This window comes from Cherax quadricarinatus, chromosome 28 (assembly GCF_038502225.1).
Source record: "Cherax quadricarinatus isolate ZL_2023a chromosome 28, ASM3850222v1, whole genome shotgun sequence".
Lineage (NCBI taxonomy): Eukaryota > Metazoa > Arthropoda > Malacostraca > Decapoda > Parastacidae > Cherax > Cherax quadricarinatus.
This window is the reverse complement of record NC_091319.1, coordinates 34,605,259-34,629,662: the sequence shown is the minus strand read 5'-3', so window position 1 is coordinate 34,629,662 and position 24,404 is coordinate 34,605,259. Positions and strand designations below refer to the sequence as shown.

The following is a 24,404-nucleotide window of genomic DNA, read 5'->3' as shown; positions in this document are numbered from 1 at the left end:
AAATGCTCTAATATCTTACATCTTATTTCTACCGGCTCTACCACTCTATTCCTGAACAATAACACATCATCATGTATACTCAGATCTGACATGACAGAAGTCTAGTCACATCAAGTTACACTCTTCTTACACCTCCATTATTTACTATTTTGAATAACATGTCGTTTTTCCCAGTTCGTTTTTTGATCTTCTAAAATAAGATATCTTGGAAATCTTACATATTCTATAGTTGTACCTGACTTTAATCCTTCATTATCAACAGGTAATCTACTTAAAACATCTGCAATAACATTTTCTTGCCAGTTTTCAATAACAGTTCATAATGATGCTGAACAAATAACAGATCCCAACACTGAATTCTGGCATTTTCATTTACTGGAATATATTTCCCTTTTTCCAGATAAACCAAACAATGGTTTATGATCTGTTCAGACAACAAACTTTCTTCCCACGTAGAAATGTTTGAATTTCCTAACACCAAACAAACTGAGAATTATTCTGTTCTGCTGATGTAAGTTTCTTACAAGGAAAATATGCAGTGTTTTCCTGGTTATTTACTTCCTGGATTAATAAACCTCCAACACCTACAGTGGAAGTATTAACCTCAAGTATTAACAAACCTCCAACACCTACAGTGGAAGTATCAACCTCAAGTATTAACAAACCTCCAACACCTACAGTGGAAGTATCAACCTCAAGTATTAACAAACCTCCAACACCTACAGTGGAAGTATCAACCTCAAGTATTAACAAACCTCCAACACCTACAGTGGAAGTATCAACCTCAAGTATTAACAAACCTCCAACACCTACAGTGGAAATATCAACCTCAAGCATTACAAACCTCCAACACCTACAGTGGAAGTATCAACCTCAAGTATTAACAAACCTCCAACACCTACAGTGGAAGTATCAACCTCAAGTATTAACAAACCTCCAACACCTACAGTGGAAGTATCAACCTCAAGTATTAACAAACCTCCAACACCTACAGTGGAAGTATCAACCTCAAGTATTAACAAACCTCCAACACCTACAGTGGAAGTATCAACCTCAAGTATTAACAAACTTCCAACACCTACAGTGGAAGTATCAACCTCAAGTATTAACAAACCTCCAACACCTACAGTGGAAGTATCAACCTCAAGTATTAACAAACCTCCAACACCTACAGTGGAAGTATCAACCTCAAGTATTAACAAACCTCCAACACCTACAGTGGAAGTATCAACCTCAAGTATTAACAAACCTCCAACACCTACAGTGGAAGTATCAACCTCAAGTATTAACAAACTTCCAACACCTACAGTGGAAGTATCAACCTCAAGTATTAACAAACCTCCAACACCTACAGTGGAAGTATCAACCTCAAGTATTAACAAACCTCCAACACCTGCAGTGGAAGTATCAACCTCAAGTATTAACAAACCTCCAACACCTACAGTGGAAGTATCTACCTCAAGTATTAACAAACCTCCAACACCTACAGTGGAAGTATCAACCTCAAGTATTAACAAACCTCCAACACCTACAGTGGAAGTATCAACCTCAAGTATTAACAAACCTCCAACACCTACAGTGGAAGTATCAACCTCAAGTATTAACAAACCTCCAACACCTACAGTGGAAGTATCAACCTCAAGTATTAACAAACCTCCAACACCTACAGTGGAAGTATCAACCTCAAGTATTAATGGAAGTTCTTATGTAAAATTAGCCAACAAGACTGAACACTCTAAGCCTTTTTTTAAATCCTCTGAACAACCTCTTCCACTGAAGACCACTTAAATGTGGCCCTTTTTTTCAATAACTCGAAGACTGGGGCCAAAATTAAATAGAAATTTCTTATATATTTACAATATGTAACCATACCTACAAAGGACTAAACTCTCTCTATGGACTCAGGGGAATCCTAATTTTACACGATCCACAATCTTCTTAAGAGAAAGTTGAATACCTTCGACTGAAATCTCATATCCCAGATATTCAATAAATCTGGTTTTCAACACTGATTTATTCTTATTTAGCTCTACATTATGATCTTCTAAAATCTTCAAAATCTGCCTGAGTCTGGCATCATGCTCACCTTCTCTGGCAAAATTTATTAAGATATCATCCAAATTAGATACTAAACCTTTAAATCTAACTTTGCAAATATCTTGCCTTTACCTATTACAGATAATAATTCTTCAGTTCTGGGCAAAGAATATCTCTCACAGTGAATAAGTTAATTTACATATTTAAAATCCCCATAGACTTACAGCCAGTGTTTAATACCGATACAGTAGGTACAGACACTCACTATGTGACATAGGCTCAATAATCCCTTCCGTTACTAGAATTTCTAATTTTGATTCAAATCATTTCTTTGTGAAAGTTGGGACAGCATCACTTTTCACATTGTGGCCACAAAACTGTAGATAACCTAACCAAAATTTATTTCAAAATTATCTAACATTTCTTCAGCACTGTCGAGTTTGTTAATTTGGGCAGGTAAACTCCAGGTACTCCAGATTAATCTAATTCAGTAAGATAAATCCCTATCTTTTTCATGAGGTCTTTTCTACATAAGTTACAATTATTCGACTTCATTAATACCTGTGATACCTCTGGGTTATTATAGGTACCATACCTAAAAGGTTTATTTTTCCATTGATATTTATTTACCTTCCTAGAACATGGTTCAATGTGCCCTTGAAATACCTCGACCCAGTGTTTGGATGATGTCGAGATGGACGACGCACTGTCAGTCTCCAGAGGAACCTGTGGTTTTATAATATGGCTTTATAATTATAAAGCCACACTGTCCGGTCTTTATGGAAAACACTTTATCCTCCACATCATACAAACTCATCATTCCATCGTCTGCTGAATTATTATCATTCCTCAAGCATCTTAAGTTTCTTTACTGTTCCCTTTTTGTCACCACTCGATTTTGATCCTTCCTTAAGATATACTTTAGATGCTTCTCTACACTCGCAAGTGTCACGAAAAATATTTAAATCTACAACTAACGCACCTCAGGAACAGTGTGCGTCTCACTAACAAAAGTCTGTTCCAAGTCCAAAAGTCTCTCAAAATTATTTGGTAGATTGCATACTCTGCAAGTCCATATTTTCTGCAACTAAGCTGGGGAAATAAATTTCATTCATCACTGCAATGAAAGATTGGTTCTTAACTCTGGGGTCAAAATTGTTTCCAAAGTTGCATTTCCCTGCCATAGCATTTTAATATATAATTCATGCAAATTCTCCTCATATAGATGCTGGAACATAAACAATATAACAAACATAGAAGCCTCTCACTGCTCCTGTGGCATGCAAAGAGTACGTTACACTTTATTTGGTGTATGTACACACTCCCATATAGGCTGCCTCCCAACCAGCGCACCGGGTGCTAGGGCCCCATCGTTAAATCAGTACCTTGGTTCATTAACCAATCACAGACGAGCCTGCCAAGTGTTGAGACGATGTGGTGTCACTACTGGTCAACATTTGTCAGACTCTCCTCTAGCAGGATGAAGTTCAGTTCTCTCTCTCATGCCGCTGTCTTTGCCTCTATCACCGTGTGGTACACTTACACTCCATTCTTGTACACAGTGTACATAAGTGTACATAATAACTGGTGAAGGAAAATACAAGTTAAATACTACTGCTGTGTTTATTTTCGCTCCAACCCATTACGACCAGGTCAACAGGTCAGTCATTACCTGTGTGAGTAATAGCTCCCAACACCATACACTTACTTAGTTGTTTTAACTTTAAATAATAAGATATTTCAAGGACCACAATGGAAGTGTCTGACTTTTTTTCATTGTTATCCTGGGTAATTTACACCATGTATAATAATTGTACTTATGGTACCTATACTTAAATAAACTTAATGATGAGTAAGACATATATGCAACAGTTGGGGGTCTTTATTTCTGAAACTTTTCGCCTGCTCAGTAGGCTTCTTCGGTCAACACAGAGGCAGAAGGTACAGTAGTGAAATGAAGATGATGTGATCAGTCCATCAGTCCATCAGTCTTGGAGAAACAGTATTTGAGGTGGTCAGTCCCTCAGCCTGGAGAAGAGTTCAGTCTCAAGGTCTGGAATGATAGGAAGCTGAAGCGTAAGACCGTGAAGCTGAACGCTTCTCAAGGCTGAGGGACTAATAACCTTAAATACTATTTATCCATGGTTGATGGACTAATTACGTCATCTTCATCTCACTACTATACTTCTGCCTGTGTATTTGACTGAAGACACCCAGGATAACCCACGAAAGTCAGTGCGTCAACAAGGATATATACTGATGTATGTCCACTGTGGTCAGTGTTGTCTCTCAGGATGCGACACATGCCAGGCGACTAACAGGGACAGCAGGTGTAAGGTGACTAACACCCAGATACCTACTTACTACTAGATGAATATGGACAGTAGGTGCAAGGAAACATGCCCAGCATTTCCACCCGTATCAGGGATCGAACCACGGACACTCAGTGTGAGAGGTTAGAGTGTAGCCAGCCAAGCCAAGAATAATAATAATAATAACATTTAGAAACAATTAACTAAACATTTGAGGGTAATATAGGTAATTAACATTGTCTCAGTAATAAGGGCAATTTGCTGCCTAAACATTCTCTTAATAAACACTGCAAGAAATCTTCTTTATAATCTAAACACTGAAGGAAAATATTCACCAGGTACATACTTAATAAATATTAATTTACTAAATACAGAGATAAATATACTTAACTAATTTACACTGCTGGCTGACCCTCTCCTCCTGTAGTGACATGGCTTCCCCCAGCCTATGTCTCAGATGCTCGACCTGCCTCCATATGGCTTCCCACAGCCTATGTCTCAGATGCTCGGCCTGCCTCCATATGGCTTCCCCCAGCCTATGTCTCAGATGCTCGGCCTGCCTCCATATGGCTTCCCCCAGCCTATGTCTCAGATGCTCGGCCTGCCTCCATATGGCTTCCCCCAGCCTATGTCTCAGATGCTCGGCCTGCCTCCATATGGCTTCCCCCAGCCTATGTCTCAGATGCTCGGCCTGCCTCCATATGGCTTCCCCCAGCCTATGTCTCAGATGCTCGGCCTACCTCCATATGGCTTCCCCCAGCCTATGTTTCAGATGCTCGGCCTGCCTCCATATGGCTTCCCCCAGCCTATGTCTCAGATGTTCGGCCTGCCTCCATATGGCTTCCCCCAGCCTATGTCTCAGATGCTCGGCCTGCCTCCATATGGCTTCCCCCAGCCTATGTCTCAGATGCTCGGCATGCCTCAATATGGCTTCCCCCAGCCTATGTCTCAGATGCTCGGCCTGCCTCCATATGGCTTCCCCCAGCCTATGTCTCAGATGCTCGGCCTGCCTCCATATGGCTTCCCCCAGCCTATGTCTCAGATGTTCGGCCTGCCTCCATATGGCTTCCCCCAGCCTATGTCTCAGATGCTTGACCTGCCTCCATATGGCTTCCCCCAGCCTATGTCTCAGATGCTCGGCCTGCCTCCATATGGCTTCCCCCAGCCTATGTCTCAGATGCTCGGCCTGCCTCCATATGGCTTCCCCCAGCCTATGTCTCAGATGCTCGGCCTGCCTCAATATGGCTTCCCCCAGCATATGTCTCAGATGCTCGGCCTGCCTCAATATGGCTTCCCCCAGCCTGTCTCAGATGCTCGGCCTGCCTCCATATGGCTTCCCCCAGCATATGTCTCAGATGCTCGGCCTGCCTCCATATGGCTTCCCCCAGCCTATGTCTCAGATGCTCGGCCTGCCTCCATATGGCTTCCCCCAGCCTATGTCTCAGATGCTCGGCCTGCCTCCATATGGCTTCCCCCAGCACATGTCTCAGATGCTCGGCCTGCCTCCATATGGCTTCCCCCAGCCTATGTCTCAGATGCTCGGCCTGCCTCCATATGGCTTCCCCCAGCCTATGTCTCAGATGCTCGGCCTGCCTCCATATGGCTTCCCCCAGCATATGTCTCAGATGCTCGGCCTGCCTCCATATGGCTTCCCCCAGCCTATGTCTCAGATGCTCGGCCTGCCTCCATATGGCTTCCCCCAGCCTATGTCTCAGATGCTCGGCCTGCCTCCATATGGCTTCCCCCAGCATATGTCTCAGATGCTCGGCCTGCCTCCATATGGCTTCCCCCAGCCTATGTCTCAGAAGCTCGGCCTGCCTCCATATGGCTTCCCCCAGCCTATGTCTCAGATGATCGGCCTGCCTCCATATGGCTTCCCACAGCCTATGTCTCAGATGCTCGGCCTGCCTCAATATGGCTTCCCCCAGCCTATGTCTCAGATGCTCGGCCTGCCTCCATATGGCTTCCCCCAGCCTATGTCTCAGATGCTCGGCCTGCCTCCATATGGCTTCCCCCAGCCTATGTCTCAGATGCTCGGCCTGCCTCCATATGGCTTCCCCCAGCCTATGTCTCATATGCTCCACCTGCCTCCATATGGCTTCCCCCAGCCTATGTCTCAGATGCTCGGCCTGCCTTCATATGGCTTCCCGCAGCCTATGTCTCAGATGCTCGGCCTGCCTCCATATGGCTTCCCCCAGCCTATGTCTCAGATGCTCGGCCTGCCTCCATATGGCTTCCCCCAGCCTATGTCTCAGATGCTCGGCCTGCCTCCATATGGCTTCCCCCAGCCTATGTCTCATATGCTCCACCTGCCTCCATATGGCTTCCCCCAGCCTATGTCTCAGATGCTCCACCTGCCTCCATATGGCTTCCCCCAGCCTATGTCTCAGATGCTCCACCTGCCTCCATATGGCTTCCCCCAGCCTATGTCTCAGATGCTCGGCCTGCCTCCACATGGCTTCCCCCAGCCTATGTCTCAGATGCTCGGCCTGCCTCAATATGGCTTCCCCCAGCCTATGTCTCAGATGCTCGGCCTGCCTCCATATGGCTTCCCCCAGCCTATGTCTCAGATGCTCGGCCTGCCTCCATATGGCTTCCCCCAGCCTATGTCTCAGATGATCGGCCTGCCTCCATATGGCTTCCCCCAGCCTATGTCTCAGATGCTCGGCCTGCCTCCATATGGCTTCCCCCAGCCTATGTCTCAGATGCTCGGCCTGCCTCCATATGGCTTCCCCCAGCCTATGTCTCAGATGCTCGGCCTGCCTCCATATGGCTTCCCCCAGCCGATGTCTCAGATGCTCGGCCTGCCTCCATATGGCTTCCCCCAGCCTATGTCTCAGATGCTCGACCTGCCTCCATATGGCTTCCCCCAGCCTATGTCTCAGATGCTCGGCCTGCCTCCATATGGCTTCCCCCAGCCTATGTCTCAGATGCTCGGCCTGCCTCCATATGGCTTCCCCCAGCATATATCTCAGATGCTCGGCCTGCCTCAATATGGCTTCCCCCAGCCTATGTCTCAGATGCTCGGCCTGCCTCCATATGGCTTCCCCCAGCATATGTCTCAGATGCTCCACCTACCTCCATATGGCTTCCCCCAGCCTATGTCTCAGATGCTCCACCTGCCTCCATATGGCTTCCCCAGCATATGTCTCAGATGCTCGGCCTGCCTCCATATGGCTTCCCCCAGCCTATGTCTCAGATGCTCGGCCTGCCTCAATATGGCTTCCCCCAGCCTATGTCTCAGATGCTCGGCCTGCCTCCATATGGCTTCCCCCAGCATGTCTCAGATGCTCTGCCTGCCTCAATATGGCTTCCCCCAGCCTATGTCTCAGATGCTCGGCCTGCCTCCATATGGCTTCCCCCAGCCTATGTCTCAGATGCTCGGCCTGCCTCAATATGGCTTCCCCCAGCCTATGTCTCAGATGCTCGGCCTGCCTCAATATGGCTTCCCCCAGCATATGTCTCAGATGCTCGGCCTGCCTCAATATGGCTTCCCCCAGCCTATGTCTCAGATGCTCGGCCTGCCTCAATATGGCTTCCCCCAGCATATGTCTCAGATGCTCGGCCTGCCTCCATATGGCTTCCCCCAGCTTATGTCTCAGATGCTCGGCCTGCCTCCATATGGCTTCCCCCAGCCTATGTCTCAGATGCTCGGCCTGCCTCAATATGGCTTCCCCCAGCCTATGTCTCAGATGCTCGGCCTGCCTCAATATGGCTTCCCCCAGCCTATGTCTCAGATGCTCGGCCTGCCTCAATATGGCTTCCCCCAGCATATGTCTCAGATGCTCGGCCTGCCTCAATATGGCTTCCCCCAGCCTATGTCTCAGATGCTCGGCCTGCCTCCATATGGCTTCCCCCAGCCTATGTCTCAGATGCTCGGCCTGCCTCAATATGGCTTCCCCCAGCCTATGTCTCAGATGCTCGGCCTGCCTCCATATGGCTTCCCCCAGCCTATGTCTCAGATGCTCGGCCTGCCTCAATATGGCTTCCCCCAGCCTATGTCTCAGATGCTCGGCCTGCCTCCATATGGCTTCCCCCAGCCTATGTCTCAGATGCTCGGCCTGCCTCAATATGGCTTCCCCCAGCATATGTCTCAGATGCTCGGCCTGCCTCAATATGGCTTTCCCCAGCCTATGTCTCAGATGCTCGGCCTGCCTCAATATGGCTTCCCCCAGCATATGTCTCAGATGCTCGGCCTGCCTCCATATGGCTTCCCCCAGCCTATGTCTCAGATGCTCGGCCTGCCTCAATATGGCTTCCCCCAGCCTATGTCTCAGATGCTCGGCCTGCCTCCATATGGCTTCCCCCAGCATGTCTCAGATGCTCGTCCTGCCTCAATATGGCTTCCCCCAGCCTATGTCTCAGATGCTCGGCCTGCCTCAATATGGCTTCCCCCAGCATGTCTCAGATGCTCGGCCTGCCTCAATATGGCTTCCCCCAGCCTATGTCTCAGATGCTCGGCCTGCCTCAATATGGCTTCCCCCAGCCTATGTCTCAGATGCTCGGCCTGCCTCAATATGGCTTCCCCCAGCCTATGTCTCAGATGCTCGGCCTGCCTCCATATGGCTTCCCCCAGCCTATGTCTCAGATGCTCGGCCTGCCTCCATATGGCTTCCCCCAGCCTATGTCTCAGATGATCGGCCTGCCTCAATATGGCTTCCCCCAGCCTATGTCTCAGATGCTCGGCCTGCCTCCATATGGCTTCCCCCAGCCAATGTCTCAGATGCTCGGCCTGCCTCCATATGGCTTCCCCCAGCCTATGTCTCAGATGCTCGGCCTGCCTCCACATGGCTTCCCCCAGCCTATGTCTCAGATGCTCGGCCTGCCTCCATATGGCTTCCCCCAGCCTATGTCTCAGATGTTCGGCCTGCCTCCATATGGCTTCCCCCAGCCTATGTCTCAGATGCTCGACCTGCCTCCATATGGCTTCCCCCAGCCTATGTCTCAGATGCTCGGCCTGCCTCCATATGGCTTCCCCCAGCCTATGTCTCAGATGCTAGGCCTGCCTCAATATGGCTTCCCCCAGCCTATGTCTCAGATGCTCGGCCTGACTCTATATGGCTTCCCCCAGCATGTCTCAGATGCTCGGCCTGCCTCCATATGGCTTCCCCCAGCATGTCTCAGATGCTCGGCCTGCCTCCATATGGCTTCCCCCAGCCTATGTCTCAGATGCTCGGCCTGCCTCCATATGGCTTCCCCCAGCCTATGTCTCAGATGCTCGGCCTGCCTCCATATGGCTTCCCCCAGCATATGTCTCAGATGCTCGGCCTGCCTCCATATGGCTTCCCCCAGCCTATGTCTCAGATGCTCGGCCTGCCTCCATATGGCTTCCCCCAGCCTATGTCTCAGATGCTCGGCCTGCCTCCATATGGCTTCCCCCAGCATATGTCTCAGATGCTCGGCCTGCCTCCATATGGCTTCCCCCAGCCTATGTCTCAGAAGCTCGGCCTGCCTCCATATGGCTTCCCCCAGCCTATGTCTCAGATGATCGGCCTGCCTCCATATGGCTTCCCACAGCCTATGTCTCAGATGCTCGGCCTGCCTCAATATGGCTTCCCCCAGCCTATGTCTCAGATGCTCGGCCTGCCTCCATATGGCTTCCCCCAGCCTATGTCTCAGATGCTCGGCCTGCCTCCATATGGCTTCCCCCAGCCTATGTCTCAGATGCTCGGCCTGCCTCCATATGGCTTCCCCCAGCCTATGTCTCATATGCTCCACCTGCCTCCATATGGCTTCCCCCAGCCTATGTCTCAGATGCTCGGCCTGCCTTCATATGGCTTCCCGCAGCCTATGTCTCAGATGCTCGGCCTGCCTCCATATGGCTTCCCCCAGCCTATGTCTCAGATGCTCGGCCTGCCTCCATATGGCTTCCCCCAGCCTATGTCTCAGATGCTCGGCCTGCCTCCATATGGCTTCCCCCAGCCTATGTCTCATATGCTCCACCTGCCTCCATATGGCTTCCCCCAGCCTATGTCTCAGATGCTCCACCTGCCTCCATATGGCTTCCCCCAGCCTATGTCTCAGATGCTCCACCTGCCTCCATATGGCTTCCCCCAGCCTATGTCTCAGATGCTCGGCCTGCCTCCACATGGCTTCCCCCAGCCTATGTCTCAGATGCTCGGCCTGCCTCAATATGGCTTCCCCCAGCCTATGTCTCAGATGCTCGGCCTGCCTCCATATGGCTTCCCCCAGCCTATGTCTCAGATGCTCGGCCTGCCTCCATATGGCTTCCCCCAGCCTATGTCTCAGATGATCGGCCTGCCTCCATATGGCTTCCCCCAGCCTATGTCTCAGATGCTCGGCCTGCCTCCATATGGCTTCCCCCAGCCTATGTCTCAGATGCTCGGCCTGCCTCCATATGGCTTCCCCCAGCCTATGTCTCAGATGCTCGGCCTGCCTCCATATGGCTTCCCCCAGCCGATGTCTCAGATGCTCGGCCTGCCTCCATATGGCTTCCCCCAGCCTATGTCTCAGATGCTCGACCTGCCTCCATATGGCTTCCCCCAGCCTATGTCTCAGATGCTCGGCCTGCCTCCATATGGCTTCCCCCAGCCTATGTCTCAGATGCTCGGCCTGCCTCCATATGGCTTCCCCCAGCATATATCTCAGATGCTCGGCCTGCCTCAATATGGCTTCCCCCAGCCTATGTCTCAGATGCTCGGCCTGCCTCCATATGGCTTCCCCCAGCATATGTCTCAGATGCTCCACCTACCTCCATATGGCTTCCCCCAGCCTATGTCTCAGATGCTCCACCTGCCTCCATATGGCTTCCCCAGCATATGTCTCAGATGCTCGGCCTGCCTCCATATGGCTTCCCCCAGCCTATGTCTCAGATGCTCGGCCTGCCTCAATATGGCTTCCCCCAGCCTATGTCTCAGATGCTCGGCCTGCCTCCATATGGCTTCCCCCAGCATGTCTCAGATGCTCTGCCTGCCTCAATATGGCTTCCCCCAGCCTATGTCTCAGATGCTCGGCCTGCCTCCATATGGCTTCCCCCAGCCTATGTCTCAGATGCTCGGCCTGCCTCAATATGGCTTCCCCCAGCCTATGTCTCAGATGCTCGGCCTGCCTCAATATGGCTTCCCCCAGCATATGTCTCAGATGCTCGGCCTGCCTCAATATGGCTTCCCCCAGCCTATGTCTCAGATGCTCGGCCTGCCTCAATATGGCTTCCCCCAGCATATGTCTCAGATGCTCGGCCTGCCTCCATATGGCTTCCCCCAGCTTATGTCTCAGATGCTCGGCCTGCCTCCATATGGCTTCCCCCAGCCTATGTCTCAGATGCTCGGCCTGCCTCAATATGGCTTCCCCCAGCCTATGTCTCAGATGCTCGGCCTGCCTCAATATGGCTTCCCCCAGCCTATGTCTCAGATGCTCGGCCTGCCTCAATATGGCTTCCCCCAGCATATGTCTCAGATGCTCGGCCTGCCTCAATATGGCTTCCCCCAGCCTATGTCTCAGATGCTCGGCCTGCCTCCATATGGCTTCCCCCAGCCTATGTCTCAGATGCTCGGCCTGCCTCAATATGGCTTCCCCCAGCCTATGTCTCAGATGCTCGGCCTGCCTCCATATGGCTTCCCCCAGCCTATGTCTCAGATGCTCGGCCTGCCTCAATATGGCTTCCCCCAGCCTATGTCTCAGATGCTCGGCCTGCCTCCATATGGCTTCCCCCAGCCTATGTCTCAGATGCTCGGCCTGCCTCAATATGGCTTCCCCCAGCATATGTCTCAGATGCTCGGCCTGCCTCAATATGGCTTTCCCCAGCCTATGTCTCAGATGCTCGGCCTGCCTCAATATGGCTTCCCCCAGCATATGTCTCAGATGCTCGGCCTGCCTCCATATGGCTTCCCCCAGCCTATGTCTCAGATGCTCGGCCTGCCTCAATATGGCTTCCCCCAGCCTATGTCTCAGATGCTCGGCCTGCCTCCATATGGCTTCCCCCAGCATGTCTCAGATGCTCGTCCTGCCTCAATATGGCTTCCCCCAGCCTATGTCTCAGATGCTCGGCCTGCCTCAATATGGCTTCCCCCAGCATGTCTCAGATGCTCGGCCTGCCTCAATATGGCTTCCCCCAGCCTATGTCTCAGATGCTCGGCCTGCCTCAATATGGCTTCCCCCAGCCTATGTCTCAGATGCTCGGCCTGCCTCAATATGGCTTCCCCCAGCCTATGTCTCAGATGCTCGGCCTGCCTCCATATGGCTTCCCCCAGCCTATGTCTCAGATGCTCGGCCTGCCTCCATATGGCTTCCCCCAGCCTATGTCTCAGATGATCGGCCTGCCTCAATATGGCTTCCCCCAGCCTATGTCTCAGATGCTCGGCCTGCCTCCATATGGCTTCCCCCAGCCAATGTCTCAGATGCTCGGCCTGCCTCCATATGGCTTCCCCCAGCCTATGTCTCAGATGCTCGGCCTGCCTCCACATGGCTTCCCCCAGCCTATGTCTCAGATGCTCGGCCTGCCTCCATATGGCTTCCCCCAGCCTATGTCTCAGATGTTCGGCCTGCCTCCATATGGCTTCCCCCAGCCTATGTCTCAGATGCTCGACCTGCCTCCATATGGCTTCCCCCAGCCTATGTCTCAGATGCTCGGCCTGCCTCCATATGGCTTCCCCCAGCCTATGTCTCAGATGCTAGGCCTGCCTCAATATGGCTTCCCCCAGCCTATGTCTCAGATGCTCGGCCTGACTCTATATGGCTTCCCCCAGCATGTCTCAGATGCTCGGCCTGCCTCCATATGGCTTCCCCCAGCATGTCTCAGATGCTCGGCCTGCCTCCATATGGCTTCCCCCAGCATGTCTCAGATGCTCGGCCTGCCTCCATATGGCTTCCCCCAGCATATCTCAGATGCTCGGCCTGCCTCCATATGGCTTCCCCCAGCATGTCTCAGATGCTCGGCCTGCCTCAATATGGCTTCCCCCAGCCTATGTCTCAGATGCTCGGCCTGACTCCATATGGCTTCCCCCAGCATGTCTCAGATGCTCGGCCTGCCTCCATATGGCTTCCCCCAGCCTATGTCTCAGATGCTCGGCCTGCCTCCATATGGCTTCCCCCAGCATGTCTCAGATGCTCGGCCTGCTTCAATATGGCTTCCCCCAGCCTATGTCTCAGATGCTCGGCCTGACTCCATATGGCTTCCCCCAGCATGTCTCAGATGCTCGGCCTGCCTCAATATGGCTTCCCCCAGCCTATGTCTCAGATGCTCGGCCTGACTCCATATGGCTTCCCCCAGCATGTCTCAGATGCTCGGCCTGCCTCCATATGGCTTCCCCCAGCCTATGTCTCAGATGCTCGGCCTGCCTCCATATGGCTTCCCCCAGCATGTCTCAGATGCTCGGCCTGCCTCAATATGGCTTCCCCCAGCCTATGTCTCAGATGCTCGGCCTGACTCCATATGGCTTCCCCCAGCATGTCTCAGATGCTCGGCCTGCCTCAATATGGCTTCCCCCAGCCTATGTCTCAGATGCTCGGCCTGACTCCATATGGCTTCCCCCAGCATGTCTCAGATGCTCGGCCTGCCTCCATATGGCTTCCCCCAGCCTATGTCTCAGATGCTCGGCCTGCCTCCATATGGCTTCCCCCAGCATGTCTCAGATGCTCGGCCTGCCTCAATATGGCTTCCCCCAGCCTATGTCTCAGATGCTCGGCCTGACTCCATATGGCTTCCCCCAGCATGTCTCAGATGCTCGGCCTGCCTCAATATGGCTTCCCCCAGCCTATGTCTCAGATGCTCGGCCTGACTCCATATGGCTTCCCCCAGCATGTCTCAGATGCTCGGCCTGCCTCCATATGGCTTCCCCCAGCCTATGTCTCAGATGCTCGGCCTGCCTCCATATGGCTTCCCCCAGCATGTCTCAGATGCTCGGCCTGCCTCAATATGGCTTCCCCCAGCCTATGTCTCAGATGCTCGGCCTGACTCCATATGGCTTCCCCCAGCATGTCTCAGATGCTCGGCCTGCCTCAATATGGCTTCCCCCAGCCTATGTCTCAGATGCTCGGCCTGACTCCATATGGCTTCCCCCAGCATGTCTCAGATGCTCGGCCTGCCTCCATGTGGCTTCCCCCAGCCTATGTCTCAGATGCTCGGCCTGCCTCCATATGGCTTCCCCCAGCATGTCTCAGATGCTCGGCCTGCCTCAATATGGCTTCCCCCAGCCTATGTCTCAGATGCTCGGCCTGACTCCATATGGCTTCCCCCAGCATGTCTCAGATGCTCGGCCTGCCTCAATATGGCTTCCCCCAGCCTATGTCTCAGATGCTCGGCCTGACTCCATATGGCTTCCCCCAGCTTGTCTCAGATGCTCGGCCTGCCTCCATATGGCTTCCCCCAGCCTATGTCTCAGATGCTCGGCCTGCCTCCATATGGCTTCCCCCAGCATGTCTCAGATGCTCGGCCTGCCTCAATATGGCTTCCCCCAGCCTATGTCTCAGATGCTCGGCCTGACTCCATATGGCTTCCCCCAGCATGTCTCAGATGCTCGGCCTGCCTCAATATGGCTTCCCCCAGCCTATGTCTCAGATGCTCGGCCTGACTCCATATGGCTTCCCCCAGCATGTCTCAGATGCTCGGCCTGCCTCCATATGGCTTCCCCCAGCCTATGTCTCAGATGCTCGGCCTGCCTCCATATGGCTTCCCCCAGCATGTCTCAGATGCTCGGCCTGCCTCAATATGGCTTCCCCCAGCCTATGTCTCAGATGCTCGGCCTGACTCCATATGGCTTCCCCCAGCATGTCTCAGATGCTCGGCCTGCCTCAATATGGCTTCCCCCAGCCTATGTCTCAGATGCTCGGCCTGACTCCATATGGCTTCCCCCAGCATGTCTCAGATGCTCGGCCTGCCTCCATATGGCTTCCCCCAGCCTATGTCTCAGATGCTCGGCCTGCCTCCATATGGCTTCCCCCAGCATGTCTCAGATGCTCGGCCTGCCTCAATATGGCTTCCCCCAGCCTATGTCTCAGATGCTCGGCCTGACTCCATATGGCTTCCCCCAGCATGTCTCAGATGCTCGGCCTGCCTCAATATGGCTTCCCCCAGCCTATGTCTCAGATGCTCGGCCTGACTCCATATGGCTTCCCCCAGCTTGTCTCAGATGCTCGGCCTGCCTCCATATGGCTTCCCCCAGCCTATGTCTCAGATGCTCGGCCTGCCTCCATATGGCTTCCCCCAGCATGTCTCAGATGCTCGGCCTGCCTCAATATGGCTTCCCCCAGCCTATGTCTCAGATGCTCGGCCTGACTCCATATGGCTTCCCCCAGCATGTCTCAGATGCTCGGCCTGCCTCAATATGGCTTCCCCCAGCCTATGTCTCAGATGCTCGGCCTGACTCCATATGGCTTCCCCCAGCATGTCTCAGATGCTCGGCCTGCCTCCATATGGCTTCCCCCAGCCTATGTCTCAGATGCTCGGCCTGCCTCCATATGGCTTCCCCCAGCATGTCTCAGATGCTCGGCCTGCCTCAATATGGCTTCCCCCAGCCTATGTCTCAGATGCTCGGCCTGCCTCAATACGGCTTCCCCCAGCATGTCTCAGATGCTCGGCCTGCCTCAATATGGCTTCCCCCAGCATGTCTCAGATGCTCGGCCTGCCTCCATATGGCTTCCCCCAGCATGTCTCAGATGCTCGGCCTGCCTCAATATGGCTTCCCCCAGCATGTCTCAGATGCTCGGCCTGCCTCAATATGGCTTCCCCCAGCCTATGTCTCAGATGCTCGGCCTGACTCCATCAGCCATATTGCTGTGGTTTAGTTGATTCATTCTCTGACTTTAATGAAAGACAAAGATAAAGAATAGGTTAGTTTATTGGTTGTGGTATTAGAGGCACCTAGTGGTGGAAATAACTAGTGGTACTAAAGAATCCTATTGGTGCTGTTAGAGAGCTCTGAATGGTGTAAGAAAAACTCTATTAATTAGGTGTTTGTGAGGTACTAGTCATTAAGTTTGTCTATAATGGTGTTTTTTTCCGTCAGATACTTCGCTGTTGTGCACCCTCTGAGCCTCAACGCTGCTGACAGACGGGGCAAGATAATGCTAGCCCTCGCTTGGTACCTGGCTTTCACCTGTTCCTTACCTCAGGTGAATTTTAGAGAAAATCTTAGATGGTAAGACTTTAATTAATGGGTAAGTCTTAGGTGATTCCTCAAGGTAAATCTGTGTGTATCTCTTTCTGTTTGGCCCTGAGAGATACACTTATCAGTGTATATAAACTGAGAGATACACTTATCAGAGTATATAAACTGAGAGATACACTTATCAGTGTATATAAACTGAGAGATACACTTATCAGTGTATATAAACTGAGAGATACACTTATCAGTGTATATAAGCTGAGAGATACACTTATCAGTGTATATAAACTGAGAGATACACTTATCAGTGTATATAAACTGAGAGATACACTTATCAGTGTATATAAACTGAGAGATACACTTATCAGAGTATATAAACTGAGAGATACACTTATCAGTGTATATAAACTGAGAGATACACTTATCAGAGTATATAAACTGAGAGATACACTTATCAGTGTATATAAACTGAGAGATACACTTATCAGTGTATATAAACTGAGAGATACACTTATCAGTGTATATAAGCTGAGAGATACACTTATCAGTGTATATAAACTGAGAGATACACTTATCAGTGTATATAAACTGAGAGATACACTTATCAGTGTATATGAACTGAGAGATACACTTATCAGTGTATATAAACTGAGAGATACACTTATCAGTGTATATAAACTGAGAGATACACTCCCCTCAGTGTATATAAACTGAGAGATACACTTATCAGAGTATATAAACTGAGAGATACACTCCCCTCAGTGTATATGAACTGAGAGATACACTTATCAGTGTATATAAACTGAGAGATACACTTATCAGAGTATATAAACTGAGAGATACACTCCCCTCAGTGTATATGAACTGAGAGATACACTTATCAGTGTATATGAACTGAGAGATACACTTATCAGTGTATATAAACTGAGAGATACACTTATCAGAGTATATAAACTGAGAGATACACTCCCCTCAGTGTATATGAACTGAGAGATACACTTATCAGTGTATATGAACTGAGAGATACACTTATCAGTGTATATAAACTGAGAGATACACTTATCAGTGTATATAAACTGAGAGATACACTTATCAGTGTATATAAACTGAGAGATACACTCCCCTCAATGTATATAAACTGAGAGATACACTCCTCTCAGTGTATATAAACTGAGAGATACACTCCTCTCAGTGTATATAAACTGAGAGATACACTCCCCTCAGTGTATATAAACTGAGAGATACACTCCTCTCAGTGTATATAAACTGAGAGATACTCACCTCTCAGTGTATATAAACTGAGAGATACACTCCTCTCAGTGTATATAAACTGAGAGATACACTCCTCTCAGTGTATATAAACTGAGAGATACACTCCTCTCAGTGTATATAAACTGAGAGATACACTCCTCTCAATGTATATAAACTGAGAGATACACTCCTCTCAGTGTATATAAACTGAGAGATACTCACCTCTCAGTGTATATAAACTGAGAGATACACTCCCCTCAGTGTATATAAACTGAGAGATACTCACCTCTCAGTGTATATAAACTGAGAGATACACTCCTCTCAGTGTATATAAACTGAGAGATACTCACCTCTCAGTGTATATAAAGTGAGAAAAACACTGGTCTCAGTGTACATACACTGAGGGACTTCTCTCAGTTTATATGGAGTAAGAGAGCAAGACACTAAGACACCTTGGTTAACACTTTAATATATTGTCTAGTTAAGACTAAAGTCCAGGTTATTAAAGCTTCTGTCAAGGCTCATTCCTCCGACCATAAAATTTGCATTAATTATGTAGTGGAAGGAGTGGTGTGGGCTTGATCCACCGTCCACCTTCTGTTGATACTGAGCTATGGTATCACATTCATAGCAGAAACAGGTGTCGTTCAGTGTCATGATCGGTGTAATAATGTCATGTTCTGGCTATAACAATGTCATGTTCTAACTGTAACAGTGTCATGTTCTGAGTGTAACAGTGTCATGTTCTGGCTGTAACAGTGTCATGTTCTGCCTGTAACCGTGTTATGTTATGGCTGTAACAGTGTTATGTTCTGGCTGTAACAGTGTATGTTTAGGCTGCAACAGTGTCATGTTCTGGCTGCAACAGTGTCATGTTCTGGCTGTAACAGTGTCATTTTCTGGCTGTAACAGTGTTATGTTCTGGCTGTAACAGTGTATGTTTAGGCTGCAACAGTGTCATGTTCTGGCTGTAACAGTGTCATGTTCTGGCTGTAACAGTGTCATGTTCAGGCTGTAACAGAGTCATGTTCTGGCTGTAACAGTGTCATTTTCTGGCTGTAACAGTGTTATGTTCTGGCTGTGACAGTGTCATGTTCTGGCTGTAACAGTGTCATTTTCTGGCTGTAACAGTGTTATGTTCTGGCTGTGACAGTGTCATGTTCTGGCTGTAACAGTGTCATTTTCTGGCTGTAATAGTGTTATGTTCTGGCTGTAACAGTGTCATGTTCTGGCTGTAACAGTATCATGTTCTGGCTGTAACAGTGTCATTTTCTGGCTGCAACAGTGTAATGTTCTGGCTGTAACAGTGTCATGTTCTGGCTGTAACAGTATCATGTTCTGGCTGTAACAGTGTCATTTTCTGGCTGTACAGTGTTTTGTTCTGGCTGTAACAGTGTCATGTTCTGGCTGTAACAGTATCATGTTCTGGCTGTAACAGTGTCATGTTCTGGCTGTAACAGTGTCATGTTCTGGCAGTAACAGTGTTATGTTCTGGCTGTAACAGTGTCATGTTCTGGCTGTAACAGTCTCATGTTCTGTCTGTAACAGTGTCATGTTCTGAGTGTAACAGTGTCATGTTCTGGCTGTAATAGTGTCATGTTCTGGATGTAACAGTGTCATGTTTTGGCTGTAACAGTGTCATGTTCTGAGTGTAACAGTGTCATGTTCTGGCTGTAACAGTGTCATGTTATAGCTGTAACAGTGTCATGTTATGGCTGTAACAGTGTCATGTTCTGAGTGTAACAGTGACATGTTCTCGCTGCAACAGTGTCATGTTCTGAGTGTAACAGTGTCATGTTCTGGGTGTAACAGTGTCATGATCTGGATGTAACAGTGTCATGTTCTGAGTGTAACAGTGTCATGTTCTCGCTGCAACAGTGTCATGTTCTGGGTGTAACAGAGTCTTGTTCTGGATGTTGCAGTGTCATGTTCTGAGTGTAACAGTGTCATGTTCTGAATGTAACAGTGTCATGTTCTGCTTGTAACAGTGTCATGTTCTGGCTGTAACAGTGTCATGTTCTGGTTGTAACAGTGTCATGTTCTGGCTGCAACAGTGATATGTTCTGGCTGTAACAGTGTCATGTTCTGGCTTTAACAGAGTCATATTCTGGCTGTATCAATGTCATGTTCACGCTACAACAGTGTCATGTTCTGGTTGCAACAGTGTCATGTTCTGGGTGTAACAGTGTCATGTTATAGCTGCAACAGTGTCATGTTCTGGCTGTAACAGTGTCATGTTCTGGCGGTAACAGTGTCATGTTCCGGCTGTAACAGTGTCATGTTCTGGCTGTAACAGTGTCATGTTCTGGCTGTAACAGTGTCATGTTCTGGTTGTAACAGTGTGATGTGCTGGCTGTGACTGTGTCATGTTCTGGCTGTAACATTGTCATGTTCCGGCTGTAACAGTGTCATGTACTGGCTGTAACAGTGTCATGTTCTGGCTGTAACAGTGTTATGTTCTGGCTGTAACAGTGTTATGTTCTGGCTGTAACAGTGTTATGTTCTGGCTGTAACAGTGTCTTGTTCTGGCTGTAACAGTGTCATGTTCTGGTTGTAACAGTGTCATGTTCTGGCTGTGACAGTGTCATGTTCTGGCTGTAACAGTGTCATGTTCTGGGTGTAACAGGGTCATGTTCAGGATGTAACAGTGTCATGTTCTGGCTGCAAAAGTGTCATGTTCTGGTTGTAAAAGTGTCATGTTCTTGCAGTAACAGTTTAATGTTCTGAGTGTAACAGTGTCATGTTCTGGTTGTAACAGTGTCATGCTCTGGGTGTAACAGTGTCATGTTTTGGATGTAACAGTGTCATGTTCTGAGTGTAACAGTGTCACGTTCAGGATGTAAGAGTGTCATGTTCTGGATGTAACAGTGTCATGTTCTGAGTGTAACAGTGTCATGTTCTGGCTGTAACAGTGTCATGTTCTGGCTGTAACAGTGTCATGTTCTGGCTGTAACAGTGTCATGTTCTGGCTGTAACAGTGTCATGTTCTTGCAGTAACAGTGTCATGTTCTGAGTGTAACAGTGTCATGTTCTCAGTGTAACAATGTCATGTTCTGGCTGTAACAGTGTCATGTTCTGGCTGTAACAGTGTCATGTTCTGGCTGTAAAAGTGTCACGTTCCGGCTGTAACAGTGTCATGTTCTTGGTGTAACAGTGTCATGTTCTGGCTGTAACAGTGTCATGTTCTGGTTGTAACAGTGTCATGTTCTGGCTGTGACAGTGTCATGTTCTGGCTGTAACAGTGTCATGTTCTGGGTGTAACACTGTCATGTTCTGGTTGTAACAGTGTCATGTTCTGGCTGTGAGTGTTATGTTCTGGCTGTAACACTGTCATGTTCTGGCTGTAACACTGTCATGTTCTGCGTGTAACAGTGTCATGTTCTAGGTGTAACAGTGTCATGTTCTGTGAGCAATAATGTCATATTATGGGTGTAACAGTGTCATGTTCTGGTTGTAACAGTGTCAAGTTCTGGCTGTAACATTGTCATGTTCTAGGTGTAACAGTGTCATGTTCTGGCCGTAACAGTGTCATGTTCTGCGTGTAACAGTGTCATGTTCTGGCTGTAACAGTGTCATGTTCTAGATGTAACAGTGTCATGTTCTGTGAGCAATAATGTCATATTATGGGTGTAACAGTGTCATGTTCTGGTTGTAACAGTGTCAAGTTCTGGCTGTAACAGTGTCATGTTCTGGCTGTAACAGTGTCATGTTCTGGCTGTAACACTGTCATGTTCTGGCTGTAACAGTGTCGTGTTCGGCGTGTAACAGTGTTATGTTCTTGCAGTAACAGTGTCATGTTCTGGCTGTACCAGTGTCATGTTCTGGCTGTACCAGTGTCATGTTCTGGCTGTAACAGTGTCATGTTCTGGCTGTACCAGTGTCATGTTCTGGCCGTACCAGTGTCATGTTCTGGCTGTAACACTGTCATGTTCTGGCTGTAACAGTGTCGTGTTCGGCGTGTAACAGTGTTATGCTCTTGCAGTAACAGTGTCATGTTCTGAATTTAACAGTGTCATGTTCTGAGTGTAACAGTGTCATGTTCTGAGTGTAACAGTGTCATGTTCTGGCTGTAACAGTGTCATGTTCTGGCTGTAACAGTGTCATGTTCCGAGTGTACCAGTGTCATGTTCTGAGTGTAACAGTGTCATGTTCTGGCTGTACCAGTGTCATGTTCTGGCTGTACCAGTGTCATGTTCTGGCTGTAACAGTGTCATGTTCTGGCTGTACCAGTGTCATGTTCTGGCTGTACCAGTGTCATGTTCTGGCTGTAACAGTGTCATGTTCTGGCTGTACCAGTGTCATGTTCTGGCTGTAACAGTGTCATGTTCTGGCTGTAACAGTGTCATGTTCTGGCTGCACCAGTGTCATGTTCTGGCTGTACCAGTGTCATGTTCTGGCTGTATCAGTGTCATGTTCTGGCTGTAACAGTGTCATGTTCTGGCTGTACCAGTGTCATGTTCTGGCTACAACAGTGTCATGTTCTGGCTGTAACAGTGTCATGTTCTGGCTGTAACAGTGTCATGTTCTGGCTACAACAGTGTCATGTTCTGTCTGTAACAGTGTCATGTTCTGGCTGTAACAGTGTCATGTTCTGGCTACAACAGTGTCATGTTCTGGCTGTACCAGTGTCATGTTCTGGCTGTACCAGTGTCATGTTCTGGCTACAACAGTGTCATGTTCTGGCTGTAACAGTGTCATGTTCTGGCTGTAACAGTGTCATGTTCTGGCTACAACAGTGTCATGTTCTGGCTACAACAGTGTCATGTTCTGGCTGTAACAGTGTCATGTTATGGCTATAACAGTGTCATGTTCTGGCTGTAACAGTGTCATGTTCTGGCTGTAACAGTGTCATGTTCTGGCTATAACAGTGTCATGTTCTGGCTGTAACAGTGTCATGTTCTGGCTGTAACAGTGTCGTGTTCTGGCTGTAACAGAGTCATGTTCTGGCTATAACAGTGTCATGTTCTGGCTACAACAGTGTCATGTTCTGGCTGTAACAGTGTCATGTTCTGGCTGTAACAGTGTCATGTTCTGGCTACAACAGTGTCATGTTCTGGCTGTACCAGTGTCATGTTCTGGCTGTACCAGTGTCATGTTCTGGCTACAACAGTGTCATGTTCTGGCTGTAACAGTGTTATGTTCTGGCTATAACAGTGTCATGTTCAGGCTGTAACAATGTTATGTTCTGGCTGTAACAGTGTCATGTTCTGGCTGTAACAGTGTTATGTCCTGGCTATAACAGTGTCATGTTCTGGCTGTAACAGTGTTATGTTCTGGCTGTAACAGTGTCATGTTCTGGCTGTAACAGTGTCATGTTCTGGCTGTAACAGTGTCATGTTCTGGCTGTAACAGTGTCATGTTCTGGCTGTAACAGTGTCATGTTCTGGCTGTAACAGTGTCATGTTCTGGCTGTAACAGTGTCATGTTCTGGCTGTAACAGTGTCATGTTCTGGCTGTAACAGTGTCATGTTCTGGCTGTAACAGTGTCATGTTCTGGCTGTAACAGTGTCATGTTCTGGCTGTAACAGTGTCATCTTCTGGCTGTAACAGTGTTATGTTCTGGCTGTAACAGTGTCATGTTCTGGCTGTAACAGTGTCATGTTCTGGCTGTAACAGAGTCATGTTCTGGCTGTAACAGTGTCATGTTCTGGCTGTAACAGTGTCATGTTCTGGCTGTAACAGTGTCATGTTCTGGCTGTAACAGTGTCATGTTCACAACGGTATTAACTCATTCATCCAGACTTAAGAAATAATTCCTAACAACACTTTAAAATGTCTGTGTTTACAACTTCTACCTGTGCCTTGTGTTGCTGTTTCACGTCTCTGGCAGTGCCTTGTGTTGCTGTTCCACGTCTCTGGCTGTGCCTTGTGTTGCTGTTTCACGTCTCTGGCTGTGCCTTGTGTTGCTGTTTCACGTCTCTGGCTGTGCCTTGTGTTGCTGTTTCACGTCTCTGGCTGTGCCTTGTGTTGCTGTTTCACGTCTCTGGCTGTGCCTTGTGTTGCTGTTTCACGTCTCTGGTTGTGCCTTGTGTTGCTGTTTGACGTCTCTGGGTGTGCCTTGTGTTGCTGTTTGACGTCTCTGGCTGTGCCTTGTGTTGCTGTTTCACGTCTCTGGCTGTGCCTTGTGTTGCTGTTTCACGTCTCTGGCTGTGCCTTGTGTTGCTGTTTCACGTATCTTGCTGTGCCTTGTGTTGCTGTTTGACGTCTCTGGCTGTGCCTTGTGTTGCTGTTTCACATCTCTGGCTGTGCCTTGTGTTGCTGTTTGACGTCTCTGGCTGTGAATTGTGTTGCTGTTTCACGTCTCTGGCTGTGCCTTGTGTTGCTGTTTGACGTCTCTGGCTGTGCCTTGTGTTGCTGTTTCACGTCTCTGGCTGTGCCTTGTGTTGCTGTTTCACGTCTCTGGCTGTGCCTTGTGTTGCTGTTTCACGTCTCTGGCTGTGCCTTGTGTTGCTGTTTCACGTCTCTGGCTGTGCCTTGTGTTGCTGTTTCACGTCTCTGGCTGTGCCTTGTGTTGCTGTTTGACGTCTCTGGCTGTGCCTTGTGTTGCTGTTTCACGTCTCTGGCTGTGCCTTGTGTTGCTGTTTCACGTCTCTGGCTGTGCCTTGTGTTGCTGTTTCACGTCTCTGGCTGTGCCTTGTGTTGCTGTTTCACGTCTCTGGCTGTGCCTTGTGTTGCTGTTTGACGTCTCTGGCTGTGCCTTGTGTTGCTGTTTCACATCTCTGGCTGTGCCTTGTGTTGCTGT

At 49.0% G+C, this 24,404-nt stretch overlaps 1 pseudogene; it reads left to right on the top strand.

Annotated features, from left to right (window-relative positions):
- Positions 1 to 24,404, top strand: part of LOC138853350 (adipokinetic hormone/corazonin-related peptide receptor variant I-like) — a 228,066-nt pseudogene that overhangs the window by 62,978 nt on the left and 140,684 nt on the right.